The sequence below is a fragment of the Macaca nemestrina genome, chromosome 2, assembly GCF_043159975.1.
Source record: "Macaca nemestrina isolate mMacNem1 chromosome 2, mMacNem.hap1, whole genome shotgun sequence".
Lineage (NCBI taxonomy): Eukaryota > Metazoa > Chordata > Mammalia > Primates > Cercopithecidae > Macaca > Macaca nemestrina.
Genome location: NC_092126.1, coordinates 194,907,551 through 194,922,007, shown reverse-complemented (window position 1 = coordinate 194,922,007; position 14,457 = coordinate 194,907,551). Strand labels below are relative to the sequence as shown.

The 14,457-nt window shown below is 34.0% G+C and overlaps 1 long non-coding RNA gene across 1 annotated transcript in view; it reads right to left on the bottom strand.

Annotated features, from left to right (window-relative positions):
• Window positions 1–4,840, bottom strand: part of LOC105485515 (uncharacterized) — a 28,466-nt gene extending 23,626 nt beyond the window's left edge. Inside the window, exons 1-2 of the long non-coding RNA XR_989614.3 lie at window positions 3,958–4,840; window positions 3,115–3,196 (exon numbers count right to left, since the gene is read on the bottom strand). This is a non-coding gene — a long non-coding RNA (uncharacterized lncRNA). The remainder of the gene's footprint in view (window positions 1–3,114; window positions 3,197–3,957) is intronic.
• Window positions 4,841–14,457: the final 9,617 nt, after the last annotated feature.

The following is a 14,457-nucleotide window of genomic DNA, read 5'->3' as shown; positions in this document are numbered from 1 at the left end:
AATTGTAGAATATGATGCAACGAAGTGAAGGACACTTACACAACCAATTACAAATTAGCTTTCCACTTTCTATTTGCTTAATTTTACCCTACTTCTAAAGCACTGATGCAGTATGAGGAAAAAGGAAGAAAAAAAATGTATAACATACTAGGATGAATATTGGGGATCCTACCAGTCTGTGACCAGAAAACCATATGCTATCTTCTTTACATTTGTCATTCCATCTCAGAGTAAGAGAAAGAAAAAGCAAATGTTGAATTAGAAAAGTACGTGACAGAGTGAACATTCTTTATGTCTTCCCAGCGTATCTTATTTATTCTAAGACCTTGAAAACAAGGATCAGAAGAGGGAAGGTTATACTAATCTTTGAGAATTGACATCTTTTTTTTCTTTTTCTTTTTTTTTCTTTTTTTTTAAATTATACTTTAAGTTCTGGGATACTGGTGCAGAACATGCAGGTTTGTTACATAGGTATACAAATGCCATGGTGGTTTGCTGCACCAATCAACCTCATGTACATTAGTTATTTCTCCTAATGCTATCCCACCTCTCGCCCCCAACCCCCAGACAGGCCCTGGTGTGGGATGTTCCCCTCCCCTGTGTCCACGTATTCTCATTGTTCAACTCCCACTTATGAGTGAGAGCATGCAGTGTTTGGTTTTCTGTTTCTGTGTTAGTTTCCTGAGAATGATGGTTTCCCGTTTCATCCACATCCCTGCAAAGGACATGAACTCATCCCTTTTTATGGCTGCATAGTATTCCATGAGGTATATGTGCCACATTTTCTTTATCCAGTCTATCATTGATGGGCATTTGCATTGGTTCCAAGTCTTTGCTCTTGTGAAAAGTGCTGCAATAAACATAGCTATGCATTATAAATCATTCTACTATAACTAACATCATTTTTAAAATAGAAGAACATAGACCTATCCCACTTCTTTCTCAGTTCCCATCTCTGTATTTATACTTTGGATTAAAGTAACTTAGCAACAGTAATTTGCTCTTTACAAAGAGTTACCTACTATTTTCTATTAATTTTATAAAAAAGTTTTTAAAAGGCTTATACAAGGAGCTAGTATGACATTTTTAAAAAAAATAATATTTTTAATTGCATTTCTTAAATATATATATAATATGTATACATATATATGTGTGTGTGTCTATGTATATTGTCCAACTTGTAGAAGAAAGTTAAACATACTTCATGTATTTAGCCCCATCCAGGTATTCAAAGCCTAGCACCTAATCTAGATTTCCCACACAGTACATTGTAATAACTATTTATTATTTTATAATAAATAATAAAATTTATCACAAGGGCTGAAATCTTCAAATCCATGAGATTTGTGCACTTTCTGTTTTAATGAGATCTGCAAGGGGAAACAATATAAAATTTGCTTATTTTGCAAGGAATTAAAACAAAACAAGGAGTTGGGTGTATTAAATGTTCAGTGGCATCAAGCTAGAAGAGTATCTCATCATCCATCTCACAGTTAAGAGAGCTTCATGAACAAGATGGGTAGGAGAATAATGAGATGGATACAGGGGAGAAGGAGAGAGGAAGGATAATGTGTACAGAGGGTTCAGGTTATTGATCAAAACTCCATCCAAGAGAAATATCTGGATGGGTGCTGCTAAAGTTTATAGGTGTTACTTTCGTTTATCTATGATTTTACCACTGACCAACTTCCCTGATGAACGTATTATTCTTTTACCAGGTATATTAATACATTTATTCAGGAAACAGTTAAGTCACATAGGCCTTGAAAGTATTCTTTCTCTTTCCAGTGACGTGTATATTTCCGCTCTGCTCTACTGTCATTATTTAACAGTTAATCTCTCAAAGAGCTGTTATACTTCACTTATTTCTGAATTCTTGAGTGATATCTCATTATAGCCCCAAGTTAACAATACTTATATTCACATATGAAATAATTCTCAGAAGTTCTACTTATTAGTCCTTATTTATATAGTGTAGAGAGTTTTCTTAAATACAGTCATACTGAACTAAAATTCATTGCTTAACCTACTAATTAGGCAAACTGTGTCTCCGCTTTTTAATGCACAGCACCACTTCACAAATTCTAGGTAAAAGACCAAGCATGTCTTCATTAATTTGATTTTGAAATTAATCATTCTTAACAAATGAAGATTTTATAATTAAATACATTTATTGAACAAATTGTCTTTTTGTTTGGTATGATAAAGGAGATTTTTCACCATTCTTACCAAGAATCCTTATATAAAGATCTATATGTGTCTGTCTCCTCTTTAGGAAATTAAAAAATAAGACAGGAAATATAAAAATTGTCCATATTAATTATAAATTCATACTTAACATACCTATTAAAATGATTTTATGTACTGTAAGAATGATTATGACTGTGATTCATCACAAAGTTCCAAAGCTTATTCTGTCAAAGCAAATTTCCCATCATACCTGTCAAGTTTAATCTTATTGAGATAGTAACTTGTGAACTCTATTTCTAATTTGGCTGGAACCACTAGTGTGACTCTCAGTGTTTACGCTGGCTTAAATATAGCTAATTGGTCCTATGTAACAAACCTGCACATCCTGAACATGTATCTTGGAACTACATATATACATAAATTTTATATTTATATATAAACCATATATATATATATATATATATATAGGAAGAGAGAGTTAGCTATATAGTTATATAATTATATATAACTACCTATATATACAGCAATTTTGTGCATTTTTCAGATCTCAATACAATGATTATTTAAGAAGCCTTCTTTGACTTTGCTGAATTAATATTCATATTTACTACTGTTACATATATAGTTAGTTGAAGTTGGAGCCTATGCCCATATCTGACAGCAGTTGTAATTGTACTAGTCAACTGCCTCCCAAGTTCAAAACTCAGCATCAGATTAACCCTATATTTTTGAAAACTAAAAATAAAATAATGAGGTACAGAGAAGTTAGACATCTCCATGTGCCTACGTTGCTTCTAGCCTTTCAGCAGATAGCATATCTACAGCTTTCTGATGGAAATCTAGAAGGGAAGAATTATAATATATAATACATATACTATTTTAAAGAATTTTCCTTGAAGTTTCAAGACATGGAAACAAATACACCTTTCCCATGTGGCCTGTGAACTAGACTCTTGCTATTCAAAGCACGGTTCATGGAACATCAGCAGCAGCATCATGTTGGAGCCTGTTAGGAATGCAGAATTTCAGGTCCTATCCCACACATATAAAATTAGATTTTGCTTTTATCGAAATCCCCAGACAATTCATATATGTACAATGAACTTTGAGAAGCAGTGGTCTAGAAAACCTTCCTCAAATATATAAATTACATTTCTTATGAGTTTCTTAGAAACGTGTGTTAACTATGCATTCATTTCAATGAATTTAGAAGTTAAGTTATAGCTGCATATTCATTTCTAGTGAAAAACACTAAGTTCAGTTCAATAAGATAATTCAAATGTTTTTACTAAGCAAAACCCAAGACACCTTCAAGCTAAGCATTACTAACATTAAATTTTAAACACAAATGTATTTCAAAGAGATTTAATCTATATATTTTGAGTTAATTTACACTTAAATTTTTAAAGCACACTTTGATGTCTACACAGTTTCAAGAGTGTGTGTGTGCGTGTGTGTGTGTCTTTGTTCATACCAGGAACTTTAGAATATTATGTATGAATCCTGAAATATAAAACTAAAGTTTTAAAATGTATTTCACTTAGAAAATGATGATTTACAATTCCAGTCAAAATTAACATTACTTAAAATAATTTATTGTACCAAAGCTCCAAGATAAAGAAAAATCCATTTAAAGCAATCAATTTGCTAGTTTTAAGACTATGCAGGAAAATATAGTGATAGGCTTTGATTATGCAATTTTAAGTAAAATGTTAAAGCTACAGTGACATATGTGGGTGAATACTTAATTTTTTTCCCTCATATTACCTCTCAAGTAATTTGCAAATATTAAGGCTAAAAATGGAATCTTCTTCAGAGGTATGTCATTTAGATGTAGGTGAAAGATTGATAGTAACATCCTTAAAAAAAGATCCAAAAAAGTGCAATAACTGCCAAATACCTGAGCAAAAAGTGGAGAAAAGAAAGGAAGAGACAATTAGTGGGGTGTAGGAAGTCTGAAAGGAAGCATAAATTATATAATCAGATCTATCATATTTCCCATAAAATGAGTAAGAGAGCTATATTAGCTTCCTTTGTAAATGAGTCAGGAATTGGCCAGGCACATACTCATTTGTCTCCCTTTCACTAACATATTTGTCTTCTTTCTTCTTAAATCAAATAAATGATCAATATGATGTAGCTATGGGGATATTGACTTGGTTCTCTTATAGTCTCAGAGAATTAGCCTCACTGATATTTGGTTGTATATAATTCTTACTTAAACTAATACTACTGAAGATAATAATCTATCATATAATTTTAAGGGCATGATAATTCAATTAAAAACAGATTTAATGAGAATTGCTACTTCTCTGAATTACCAATATACTCTCCTGATTTGTTGAAAGTTCATTGTGCAAAAAAAAAGAAAAGCGTTTTCTTTCTATTCTTTATTCTATGCTCAAAGGTAAACAGAAGATGTGAGCCAAGCAAGAATATGTCAACTGTCTTCTGCAAGCACAGCCAGCTTGCAGGTCTGTAGCAGACGCATCTCTTACTTGGCTTTGTTTCTTTCATTTCCTATCCTCCCTCTCTTCCATTCTTCCTTCATTTTTTCTTCACTTATTTTTTTAAATTTATTTTAAATGGGGCCATACATTTAGTGAAAAAATCCAATCAAGAATGTAACCAAAAAAAGAAAATTTTAAGAACCTGATAGCAGGAACTCTGCCTCTTTTTTTTTTTTTTTTTTTTTTTTTTTTTTTAATGTCTCTTCAGTCTCTAGCACGGTGCACTGTCAGGCTTTAGCATCATGCATTGTGAATGGTGGGGCCTTAATAAATGCCATTTTCCTTACGGTTCTCGCTTTCACACTCTCGCTGTCTCCCTCCCTCTCTCTCTTTAAACTAGTTCATGCACTTACTGTCTGAATTTCTAATTTCAGGCAATACTAAAGACGGCCCTAATAAGACTGTCCTGAGAAATGGCACCTTGTCCTTGGATTTCTCAAAGAGTCCCTCAAAGTCACACAAAAACAAGAACCGAAACTGGTCTATGCAAAACCAAATATTTGGACAATGTTGCAGTTGCTTAAAGTCAATTTTCACCTTGCACCAAGCTCAAGTCTAGGGCCATCAGAGTCCATTAAACTTCGGTAACAAAACAGGTAGCAAGAACACTAAGCTTAACAAAACGTATTCCCTAAGGGAAAGACAGTTCTTGATTTATGCTGTTTCTGCATATTACAGTTTCTTGCAATCCAGTTAATATTGCCCAAGTGCAATAATAGGACCTTTATGCCCTACTTCTAACCCAAAATCACTAGTTTTTGACCACATTTTTTCCACTCCAATCTATTCAACTCCTGGGAATAGGAGAGTAGAAGAAGCCAAACTTTCTAAAATCTTTACCTGACTCATATACTCAGGTATTTCACACTGTAGCCCCCAAGGGTCCTTATTAGTCCTAGGACCTGTCTAATGAACTTGGATATTGGCAATCTGCCTGGTAAAATCTGTAGATAAATTAACACTTTGTTCAGTTCTGATTTCCTGATATGGATCAGTCCTTTAAACTAATTTACTTATTTCCTACTGAATAGAACTATGAAATTAGAAATAAAGCTTAATATTTCTCAGTTCAGGCTACCTTAAAAGAAACTGAAACATTGTAACTGCAACTGTTTGGAAATTTTAGTGTATTTGATTTTGAAGAAAAATAATCATCCAAAAGAACTTGGCTGAGATCTGATGGATTTTTTTTTCTTCTAATCAAACAGCATATTTAATTGAAAGTAACTTCATAACTTCATTGCAGAACCAACACTCTATTTAGTTTGGGGAGTAAATAAATTTTTTTTATAAGTATTAGAAGATAAATAATAACTCTTTGTTATGAAAACAACTTAAATTACTAGTTGGGTTTGAAACAGAGGTTGTAAAGTTACTGACTTTTCACTATATATCCTAAGGAAACTTCGATGTTTACACTATGAAAATGCATGTAATTAAAAAAAAAAAAACTAAAACATTAGTATTCTTAAATGGCCAAATCTAACCTCCAAGATCGAAATGATATTTTATTTAAATATAGAGAAATTACAGACAAGTGTTACTATAGAATTTTTCTTGGCTATACTAAGCCAGTTTTCTTAAACCATCTTAAATAGCAATAAGATGTTGGAGAATTAAATGAAAATTACGTATCAATAGATTCAGCAATTCTTTCTACAAAACATAATAGGAAGGAGTAGGAGGAAATGAAGAAACAGGCATCATTTTATCTTAAGACAATGCAGTATCTTTTTCTTCCTTTTCTTTCAAAAAGCACAAAAAAGCAGCCTGCAGTGAAGGGATTTGAAGAAGCTAAGAAGGTGCCTTGTTGTACATAATCCGAGAGCATAGCGTGAGGGATTAAATTACCAGTGATACAAACAAAGAAACTATACAGAAACAAAACAAAACAGAAAAACAAACAACAAACATACACGTTATAAACAGACATGCAGCTACTTAGAACTTAGATGCAAAAAAATGCTAAATGTTGAAAACAAAATAAAAATATTTTTTAATTTAAAAAAGAAACACGTGTTTATTTCCATGGCAATGAGCTATATTTATATCAAATAGAAGGCTCGGAGTTTTCAAAACAGTCCTACTTGGGTGACTGGTTGGGAGTCAGACTTCTTGAATTTGAATCCAGATTCTGCTTCTTACTAGCTAAACAAACATGGACAGTATATGTATATACAATCACTCTCTTCCTTCTCCATCCCTCCTCGAACTCTTCTTTATAAAGACTGAGCTTGCCAGACAAAAAAATACACAAACACAGACATACACATACACATATGTATATGTATGCATATAAATATAATAGATATGTATATATTGTATATAGTAGATATATGTATATATTATATACATATGATATATAATGTGTGCATTATTAGATATGTATATATTTTATATATACTACTACATAATACATATCTAATATTTTATTGTATATCTTATGTGTTTTATACATCTAATATAAATTATATATGCATACACATCTAATATATATACATATATAATGTCATGCCAGTGAAAAATTAAATCACATAATTCTACTTACATTGGCAGCCTTGCATAAATACCACATTAACCCTCAAGCTTTTTTTTCTTTCTTTTCAGGAATTCACATGCAAAAAATAAAGGGCAAGAAGTTGGGGGATTCCTTGGTTTTAACATTTGCTGCTTCAACTTACCTTTTTGAAGTAACGTCCATTTAACAAACCTCTAGCTACCTCAACACAATTAAACTCATAATCACTGATCAAAAATTAACATAGTTTGTGTGAGAACATCACACAACACATCAGACCTCTCTAGGAGCATCACCCGCAGAGTTGTTAATGAACAAGCATCGGAGAACATGCCTTGACCTTGTTTCTCTAGATAGAGGGGAAAGAGTACAACACAAAGAGGACAAGAGTAAAAGTTAACCAAGCCAAGCTAGATTTAGAAAAGTTATACATAAATGCGACTCTCCGAGAAATAGTGAATGATGCAACAACCATATCAGAGGAACCATATTCATCATTCAAATAGCCAAAAAAGCCCTAAGAACTTTATCTCATTGCACAAATACAGAGACAATAATAGCCAGTCAGGTATGTGTATGTGTTTCATCCCTCAAACTGCTACATATTGTAGCTGCAGGCAAGGCAGTTTAGTGGTTGAGAACTGCAAACTTGTGTTACTCTAACCCTAATACCTAATACCTGCAGAGAACTCAGATTTCAATGTGTGTTACTAATATAATGACCTCACAAAATAGACAATTTTTAAAGTGTTTATATTTTGTTCATGAAAGAAGACTATGATATTGTTACTCTAATATTTAGATATAAAAAATCTATACTATAAGAGTTGTAAGTGGAAAAGTAGGCAAGTAAACACTTCAGTATAAAAAATGAAAGAAATTCAGAAGACCAGAATATGTCCACAAGTACACTAAAAGTAAAGCGGTTTTTAAATAACTATGTATTGGTGGTGCATAGAACCAATTGTCTGGACAATATTTATTCTATATTTAATGGAAGACCTGTTTGGGGGGACTTCAAATGTTAAATTATCTTCTCTTAAATATTCCTCACCTGATATAAATTACCATCATCTCAGTTCAGAGAACTGTGCTTTTGAATAAACTAAGGATTTTCCTCCTTGTGTTCACTCCATACCAATGATAATAGACAGGAAACTATATACCATGTGTTTCTGTTAATTAAGGTTCCTTGTTTATAAGCCATTCCAAGAACTGAAGGAAAATATCAATTCAGGAGTCTCCAGATATTATTAATTAATGGTTAAATCCTTTCTATTACTCTAATAAATATGATTTTTTATTTGAAAGAGCTCCTTTATTTAAGAATTTGTTAACATGTAATAGATTCTCCCTTGACAATAATGATAACCAAACTACAGCTTGGAGAATTTCACCAAAATTACTTGTAATTTTTTAGCAAGTTTGAACCAAAATACTATTATCCCAATTCATAAATTGATATATAATTAATTGGCATTATTATTGAGTATTTGGGCATGCTAGAAAGAGAAAAAGGTGATCAGAATTCTGAGTTCTACCTATTCCTAAGGTTATTACATTTGGTTGGTGGCAAATTGAGCAGCAGTGGATATTTGTATTAAATGAAGAGCCACGCACTCTTGGGTCACTCTTCCCTTCACTGGGAGGCACATTGGGGTCCCTGGAGTAACACTGAATTTTGGCATATTTAGAACAAACACTTGCTGCTTTTTGTGGCCCAGTTTAGTCTGAAGGGACTCAGGCACACTGTGCCCCTGGATGGTCATAACGAAGATGAACAACAGATTAGTCTCAGATTTGATCACTGAGACATTGACTCTCAAAATATTAATTGAATGCCTTCTGTGAACCTAGCTTTCTATATTAGCAAAAGTTGTCTGGTGTGAGTACTCTTTTTATAATGCCTGCATGGCAGAACTGAATACCAGGTTCTGGGTCATACTGTGACCACACATATCAATAAATATTTGAAAAACTAAAAATAGCAAGTTTTGGTTAGATTTTTAGAAAGATCTGATCAGCACGGGAGTTTTGACCTGCTCCGTTTCCGACCTGGGCCTGTTCACCCCTCCTTAGGCAACCTGGTGGTCCCCCGCTCCCGGGAGGTCCCCATCACCATATTGATGCCGAACTTAGTGCGGACACCCGATCGGCATAGCACACTACAGCCCAGAACTCCTGGACTCAAGCGATCCTCCAGCCTCAGCCTCCCTAGTAGCTGGGACTACAGGCACGCGCCACCGCACCTGGCCGGGCGCGGTGGCTCACGCCTGTAATCCCAGCTCTCAGGGAGGCAGAGGCGGGAGGATAGCTTGAACCCAGGAGTTCGAGACCTGCCTGGGTAATATAGCGAGACCCCGTTCTCCACAAAAAAAAAAAAAAAAAGGAAAAAAAAAAGACAATAGAAAGAGAGCATAGATTAGTGGAATGAAATTTCTTTTAAAAGAATCAGTATGGCTTACTGATCAAACAATCTTTGGATTAGACAAGCTGGATCCCCAACCTGCCTCTCACATATAATCTTCAATAATTCAGCGAATATCTCTACACATCACTTTCTTGTGAAGAAGAATAAATCTCCTGTGTATAATACAGGTGGAAAATAAATTAGATGCTATATATGAAACAATTCACACTGAGACTGAGGCTGGCATATGATAAGCATGTAATAAATATTAGCCACTATGATTAGGTTCCTAGTAATACGAATTAAGGCATATGGAGAATTAGCACAGACAGAGGAACAAAGGAAAGGCATTCCAGGCAGTGGCCAGAGTATTATTAAAGGCTTAGAATAGAGAGATTATTTGCATATGCTTCATCTCCCTGTATGATCTATTTGCTACCTACCTCTCTAAGGTCCTCTCAAGCCACCTCAACTATCTTCATTGTAATTTACTTTGGCATTCACTCTGTTGAACACACTCAGAATATCCTCATTTCCAGACTGTCACACACATTCTCTTCAACTTCACCTGTCTAAAACATGTTCTACTTCAGGTTTTTGCTTAATGTCTCTTCTTCTGGAAAGCCTTTGCTGAAGCATAAGTGAACCTCAAATGTAGTGTCTTCTATTTATTTAAAATCTCACTGCATTCTGAAAAACAAAATCACAGTTAGGAACATATCTGTGTAATTTTAAAAAACATTTTGGTTCTTCTACTGAACTGTGAATCCCATGGGCGTAAGAACTGTATCTGTCTTACACAACAGTATAACCTCAGAGTCTAAAATAACATCTAACAGAGTAAACAGTCCCCGTATACTGCTAATATGTGAGTGAATACATAGATGTGTGTGCGATAAGTCTTCAACCTTTTCCAACGTAGTTTGGAGACTGACTTAGGTAAAATAAAGTGTTTAAGTTGTAAAATAATATCATATAAGTTACATAGAATCAATTAACAGACTGCCTTGATTATTAGTCTAATTAATTAGTTTGTAAGAAAAGGTAAAGTTTTTTTGTCTTTTATTGTTTGTTTATTTGATTCATGTACCTTTGTGTAACATTGGTCGTGCGGTCTTATATCTGTTCTCATGTATCTTACCAAATCCTTCCATTCATGAATATATCCTGTTATTCTTTAGGAGGTGGACTCAATGTCTTCACATCAAATATTTTCCCAACCACATGACAATCTGTGCTGAAATTATTGGCATTACGGTAATTTCCTTTTTTCTCAACACCAGCTGTCCCTCAATGCACATTCAAAACTAACATCACACTTACGAAGCAGCTGCGGCTTCTCCAGCTCAGAATGATGTAGACCTCATGTTTATTCCTTATCAAAGGAGATAAATGTAATAATGCTTTGAAAACAAAACTCTATGTGAACTATTTTTTTTAATTTCCTCTTTCTTACATACTTCTATATGTTTTCACTTTATAGGCTCTTGGTTCATATTAGCTAAACAGTTATCTGTCAAATCTGTGCTGATCCCATCATTTTGCAGGCCCAAAGTTAGCATTAGAGACACAAAAAGAAGAAATAAATAATATCTGTTTTTACAATGTTCACAGGCATATGACAAAAACAGACAATAACATTTCATTAAAATATAGTGGCTACACAAAAGTACGCACACTATTTGTGACTATCTGGCATCCCTGAGGAAATAGGGGAAAAATATAGAAGTACTTTGAGAATATAGATCATAGTTCATCATGCTATTTTACTGAATATTCTTCTCCCTCTGTCCTCACATATTCTCTTTATTTTTTTACTGGCATGGAAACATAGCAGACATTAATTAAATATTATTTTAGTAACTAACAACCAAATCATGTGCATATGGTCATTTAAGAACACAAAAACAAAAGTAATAAGATTATCTATTTCAGAAACATTATCTGTAAAATTAAACACATATTTTTTAAAATAATCTTTATTTGTTCTACTATTAATACTTATTGATCAAAAAACAGTTACTCTAAAAAGATCATTTAATATTTTAATCTTTAGAACTTTGAAATGGACAACAAACGTAAAATTTTTTTCATAAAAATGCATCCCAATGTTATTAAATTATGAATAAATTAAAGAATGCATTAAAGCAGAGATCTTAATCTTACTCTATAAGTAAGATTTAGATAGATAAATAATTATCTATAACTCTATAGATAACTATTTCTTTTGTACACATCTTTTAGCACTGTATTTTTTAAGTAAATGTTTTTCACTTTAAATTTATCAAACTGAGTCTCAAATGATTTAGAATAAAGGAAGTTTGATCACAGACAGGACAGCTGAACAAAAACATAAATTTCCCCAGATGTTATGACCTGCCTTTAGGCAGAGAACAAAGTTATAACAGCCTAAGGCCCCTCATTCAAGAATTACTCTTTGTACAGATAAATTCAAACTGATAATTCTTCACTTTCCCAATATTCTTGGGAATTCTCATTCTTCTCCCTTCCTCCAGCCAACAGCAGATCTCACTTGCTACCTAAAATATTCTTCTCACCGATTCATGTCTCATCCAAACAAAATCTCCTGGAAGTATGACAGCAAGCTAATAGTACCCTTACAGCAAGGTCAAGGTTCTCCATGGTTGAAATGATAATGCTAAAAGATGAATCAAGAGACTAAAAACCAAATCCCTTTACTCTTACTGACCTCGGCTCTTCCATCATTGGCCTGTTTCTGTGCTCCCCGTTTCATCATCCTCAGCTTGTGAGTGATGTTGACTGCCAGAGACAGAATTTTTCAAAAGGACATTGTTAAACTCATTGCTCAATCATCTGTTTCTCAGGCCCAAAATCTGGGAAACTGAGGAATAAGGTAGGAGAGGTCTCATTTTATAAATCTGATTGTAAATGCCAAACACTGTTTAATTCATGACTTGTTAATTGACAGTATTTAGGCTCCCTCTGGGATATTTTAGGTTGATGCTTACTAGGATTACAGGGAGTTTAGAAAAGTGATACTTCTGATGGTTAAGGTGAAGCACACCTATTTTTCCTCTGTTTTATATTTGGTAGCTCTTCTAAGAGTAAAGGGATACTTTATTTTAGAATAGTGAGATCTCCAGGTAACAACTGAATTTTGAGCTTTCGTATTTATAAAGGTCATGAATATTTGCCAATTGGTGAATTTAATCAGATTTTAAAGTTAATGGAAAACCTACATTATAGAGGCATAAAATTTAATCAGCACCCTTTTATCTATTTGTCATATAAATTCTTTTAGTTAGTTTCAGATTTTGGATTGGACCAATTTGTAGACCTTTGTTTCAGTTGTTTGTTTTTAGGTAATTACCAGATAGAATTTGAGGAATTGTTCTATATCCTCCTCATATTTGTAAGTATCTTCCTCTAGAGAGTTTCAGGTCAGTACCATAAGTATTCAGGACCTACCTCAAGTCAATGGTAGCTTTGTGGGTTTTAAGCGCTCATAGCTGAAGTCAGGTTTGAACTGGTCCCTTTGCTGTGTCACAAGTATGTCATGGGTGTTTTTCCCTATATCTCTGAGTATAAATATTTTTTTACTTTTACGTTTATTTTTTGCAACAGAGGCAAAAGGGTCTAAGGCACGTCATCTACTTAGGAGTGTGGCCCTCTACAGGTTGCTCCACCTGAGCAACTGCCAATGGGCCTTCATTCTTTCTCCTGAGCATTTGATACAATGGAAGTCAGTGCCAGGTTGAGACACAATCAATTACCACAGAGAAAGAATCATTCCGTTGTAACTACTGTGAGTCATGGTTTATGCTAGACTTGAGACACACGGATATTTCCCAGCCAAGACACAGGGACTACAGTCATTTTAGGAGAGTTCTAATTCCATACTACTCTCTTTAAATGTCTATTATGAAAACTTTCAACCTGGGTCAGTTAAATCTTTACACTGTTGGTGGAAATGTAAATTAGTTTAACCATTGTGGAAGGCAGTGCGGCAATTCCTTAAGGATCTAGAACCAGAAATATAAATTGATTCAGCAATCCCGTTACTGGGTATATGCCCAAAGGATTATGAATCATTCTACTATAAGACATATGCACATGTTTTATTGAAGTACTATTTACAATAGCAAAAACATAGAATTCAACCCAAATGCCCATCAATGATAGACTGGATAAACAAAATATGGTACATATATACCATGGAATACTGTGCAGCCACAACAAGAAATGAGATCATGTCCTTTGCAGGGACATGGATGAAGCTGGAAAGCATCATCTTTAGCAAATGAACACAGGAACAGAAAACCAAACACCACAAGTCCTTAATCATAAGCAGGGTTTGAACAATGAGAACACATGGACACAGGGAGGGGAAAAAAACACACCAGGGTCAGATGGGGGTTGAGGAGCGAGGGGAGGGAGAACATTAGGACAAATAGCTAATGCACATGGGACTTAAAACCTAGATGATGGGTTGACAGGTATAGCAAACCACCATGGCACATGTATATCTATGTAGTAAACCTACCCGTTCTGTTCTTGTATCCCAGAACGTGAAGTAAAATTAAAAAAAAAAAAATTAAAAATGTTGAAAAAAATGTTAACTTGAAAATAACCAAAAATACAAACAAACAAACAAACACCTGTAAGAATAACTTATGCACAGAACAGCAGGGCTCAAAGCTAACACTAGCCAGTAGCCAACAGCTCCATGTGCACACTTGCCAGCAGGCAACAAAACCAATTAGCAACCACTAGAAGAAAGACAACCCCACTACACCTTCCGGTGATATTGGCCATTGTTTGGACATCCTCCACACCCCACGGAAGTT